The sequence below is a fragment of the Telopea speciosissima genome, chromosome 3 (assembly GCF_018873765.1).
Source record: "Telopea speciosissima isolate NSW1024214 ecotype Mountain lineage chromosome 3, Tspe_v1, whole genome shotgun sequence".
Taxonomy (NCBI): Eukaryota; Viridiplantae; Streptophyta; class Magnoliopsida; order Proteales; family Proteaceae; genus Telopea; species Telopea speciosissima.
Genome location: NC_057918.1, coordinates 17,896,022 through 17,900,734, shown reverse-complemented (window position 1 = coordinate 17,900,734; position 4,713 = coordinate 17,896,022). Strand labels below are relative to the sequence as shown.

At 38.0% G+C, this 4,713-nt stretch overlaps 1 pseudogene; it reads left to right on the top strand.

The window, feature by feature from the left end:
• The first annotated feature begins 232 nt into the window (after positions 1-232).
• Positions 233-1,111, top strand: LOC122654916 (annotated as a pseudogene).
• Positions 1,112-4,713: the final 3,602 nt, after the last annotated feature.

Here is a 4,713-nt window from a genome sequence, read left to right as displayed (position 1 = left end):
GTGGCTAACGATACCGATATGAATCTCCGATCCAATACTAATACCTCAAAGGCTCAAACAACGTATGAAACAACTATGTTAACGTGTTTTTATTTCAATGACCCAGATTAAGTGATTCTAATCCTACGGATGTTTGGAAGTGGCTGATGAGTTTTCTTCTTCATCCACATCCATCCCCATTCTTCTCGAGCTTTATTAAATGGTTGAATAAGCGATCAGTTGGTGGTTCTCACAAACCAAACCTGAGAGAGAGAGAGCCTTACTCCCACAATGGCAAACTACATTTCTTACGAAAGTTGCTTTGTAACCAAAACCAAAGAAGAGGAGGAGAAAGATGAGAGAACTTTCCAGAGATACGAGAGTCTCATGTCAACCCTTCCAAAGGAGGAAAGTTGGATGTTTGAGAATCATCTTTGCCAATACCAAAACTTCTGGTTTCCAGATTTACATTGCAGAGCAGTAATAGCAATCCAAGACCACTTCAAGCCTCGGTCCAGCGACATCTTCTTTGCAAGTACCCCAAAATCCGGTGCTACATGGATCAAAGCCCTTCTCTTCTCCAAGACTCCTCGGATTTCACATGCTTTATTCATCTCTGCAACCAAGTATGATCCAATCCGGCTGCCGGAACCCTAAAGATGTCTTTGTGTATTTCTAGCATTTCACTAACAAGATAAGAGATAAACTATCAAAACCACCATTGACTGTAGTGGATGCATTTGAGAGATTCTGCAAGGGAATTTCCCATTTTGGGCCTTTCTGGGATCATGTGTTAGGGTACTGGAGAGCTAGCTTAGAGAGGCCTGAAAAAGTGTTGTTCCTCAAGTATGAAGAGGTTAAAGCAAATCCAAAGCTTTACTTGCAAAGGTTAGCTCACTTTGTGGGTTTCCCTTTTACCACACAGGAAATGGAGGAAGGGGTTGTGGATGAGATTGTAAGATTATGTAGTTTTGAGAAATTGAGTAATCTTGAAGTAAACAAGACTGGAGAAAACCCTATTCTGGGTTTGGATCTTGGGAATGAGATTTACTTTAGGAAATGTAAAGTTGGGGATTGGGAAAATCATTTAACATCTGAGATGATTGAACGACTTGTTTTGCAATGTTTGTAAGGGAATGGGAATTAAAGTTCCTTCGTAACTTGATCAGTCTGAAAGCTTGTGCTGCACCTGCACGACAATAAGTAGCTAGATTATTGTGGTTCTTGCTACAAATTATGTTCTATTGGAATTTATGCAAGTTTTCTATTATTTATTGTCTCTCTCGTTTTTATCTTCGTGAAAATATAATAATACTTTCATCCATCTTCCCTTCCCTCACCCTCTTCTTTTTTGACCAAGTTTCCTCCACTAACCATTTCTAGGGTTTTGATATGTTCCAAAACGCCCTCCCGATACTTTTTCCTGCCCTCTGCTGCGTGTTCTGCGGTGAATGAGATTCACTATGGGTGGAGAAATACTCAGTCTTATTATTATTTTTATGTTATCTAAGATATCTCCTCTATCAATCATTGTCTTGGTTAAAAAAAAATAAAAATTTATGACGTGGGATGATTGGAATAAAGAAACACTTGTTGTAATGTAATGACAAGTTCAGGTTGTCTTACATTTGGAATACGAAAAATGTGATTGGTCAAACTGTAGAGAAGCGAACCAATAAAGTGGGGCAAAGTGATATCCTACATGGGATGGTAACGATGTCATTTCATGTAAAGAAGAGAGATGGATACAAAGATACTAACAAATCTTATCCAGAGAACCTTTTTTCCAAGAAAAAAAGGGTAGAAGATAACGAGGCCATTTCATGTAAAGAAGAGAGATGGATACAAAGATACTAACAAACCTTATCCAGAGAACCTTTTTTCCAAGAAAAAAAGGGTTTATCACTTCTTCATTGAGAGAGGGGAGCTTAAGAATGAGTTAAAATAAAAATAGTATCATATATAGGAGTACAATGAAGTCATTTTATGTGAAAAGGGAATAGATAGATACGTAGGTGCGAGTTTGGATCCTATGCACTTATGGTGATGCCAAGTATCCTATTTACTGCCACTGACGCTACACAGAGATACTTATGGAATTGGAAAAGACATTTGGCATCCACTAACCGTACCTGGCCTGGTGGTTCAAAAATCCTTTTGGGAGAGAAATATCTGAGTAAATGACATATAAGAGGGCACTAACGTAGGAGTATAATTCTTCTCGAACGACGTGATGTAACCCTAGTGGTTCAGAAATCCTTTTCTTATACTATTATTGGGAGAGAATTTTCTGAACAAATGGTATGTAAGAGGGCACCAACAAAGGAATATAATTCCTCTCCAACGATGTTAATCACTAGAATTGATCTCACACCATTCATGGGGTGTGGGGATCGACTTTGGTAGTTAAACGTCATTAGAGAACATTTGGACTCCCAACATAAAACCCAAGGTTTTTAAAACAATGAATGATAAATCAATATCTGAATCGGGTGCATTCGATTCCATTTCTGATCGATCAGATTCTACCTTAACCTTATAAACTCATGGACTTTGACTCCTAACAATAAGAATCTAGATTAGGTTTTAGCTGATTTCAATTCAAATTGATTGATTTGTTTAACCCTTTTTTTTTTACCCAATTCTGATTTTTAAATGGAAAATTTTCTTTGATCTACAATTTAAAAAAAAAAAGGTAAAATACATGTAGCCCTTGTAATGCACCCAATATTCCTCATACCCCCTAATGCACCCAATATTCCACGTACTACCTCTCAATAGTCCACTTACCACCCCTATTTTACCCCCTAATGCCATTTAAATCCACACCAAGTATTAAATGCTAAAAATGACCAAACTATTTTTTTTTCTATCTTTTTTAAAATTTAAAAAGACCTAATTGCCCTGCCCTATTTGTTAAAATTTGAAAGATTAAAATACCCTCATCTTTCCCAAATCATTATCTTCTTTTACATCACCACCACTATCACCACCACCAACTGAAGGTCAGAGCGTAACTCAGAGGGGCGGTTCTGAAGTTGATGAGCTCTGGCACCGATGTCAACGGTTCATTTACGAATTGGTTGGCGACTGAAGGTCAATAGATACCGGATTCCAGCACTTGAGAAGGGAAATACGACAGGAATAACAGGGAGATTAGGAGAAGGAGAAGTAATTAATAGAGATTCGGGAATGGCGATAAAGGGGGAGCCGCGGTGGACAAAGAATTGTGAGAGAGTGCTATAAAAACGAGATCTAAATCTGAAGCAAAACCTGGAAGCCATAGAACTCGATCCTCCAAATATTCTTGGGGAAAAAATAGAATAATTGATTGGAAACCTAAGGTCCAAGAGGAGCTTGTGGAAGAAATTGAAAGCCCTAGAAAAAGAACAGGAGAGAAATCAAATAATGATTTCACCTCCTCGCTGTGATTTCTCTAGAAAAGATCATAAGGAAACAGTTTAGAATTATTTTAGGCTTTCAGCGTTTCAAAAAGTAGAGATTTTAATATTCAAACAGAGTTGGTTTCCTCTGTGTATGTCATCTTAATAATCGATCTACAATGGTGTCATAGATGTACATAATTAACTGATCATAATTCATAGGGCAATAGTTTGGATTTCGGATTCGGAAACACGAGACTCGTAGAATCTGGCAATGAAGGCGGAGGCCTTCCTGTCAATGTCAGATTCAGCAACCCAACAATCTTTGTCTTCGTCGCTGTGACGTACCCTTCTCATGTTTACTGATTCGTCCCACATATCTTCGGATTCTCCATCGCCTGACCTCCTCCCCCTACTTGTCTTGAACACTTTGAAGACGAAGAAGAGGGAAGAAGACCTCCTCTCCCTTCCTTGACCTTGACCGTGCCTGCTGTTGCTGCGCCTTTCAGCCATTGCTCTCTGTCTCTCTGCCACACACACACTCAAGAAGATGATGTACAAGTGGTGATGGTGGTGGTGGGTATGTAAAAGAAGATAATGATTTGGGGAAGATGAGGGCATTTTAGTCTTTTTAAATTTTAACAAATAGATCAGGACAATTAGATCTTTTCAAATTTTAAAAAGAATAGAAGAAAGGGTAGTTTGGTCTTTTTTAGCATTTAATACTTGGTGTTGGCTTAAATGGCATAGGGGTAAAACAGGGGTGGTATGTGAAATATTGAGGGGTGGTACGAGAAATATTAGGTACATTAAGGGGGTACGAGGAATATTGGGTGCATTATAGGGAAGTACGTGTACTTTACCCAAAAAAATAAGGTGAAAGATTTTGTACACAGCCGTAACATCATGTACAGTGTATGGTCTCTCATCTCATCCAATGGTTGTAACACAGTCGTGTATGGTGTGCACGACAGTATACTGAAACTTTCCCAATAAAAATATTTTTAAAAATAAATAAATTTTATAAGACAAATAAGTGTAAAAAATAAAATTAAACTTAATTATTTTTTTTCCATTTTTTAAACCCCACAGACTTGAATTACATAGCAGATGAAAACAATAGTAGTGTAGCACCATAATTAAAAAAAGACAATCAAGTGTCAAATCGTACGTTCGTTCTGACCTTTTATGTATAACAGCTTTAGCCATTCAAAAGTCGCACCATGAGTTAAGAGCCTCAATTACATACAGATTGAAACGAGTGAACGTCGGTGCGACTCGGTGGTGCCTCTACGTGGAAAAATCTGATCCACACCTTACAATTTGGTATCCGAAAGTTTTCCGCCACAAA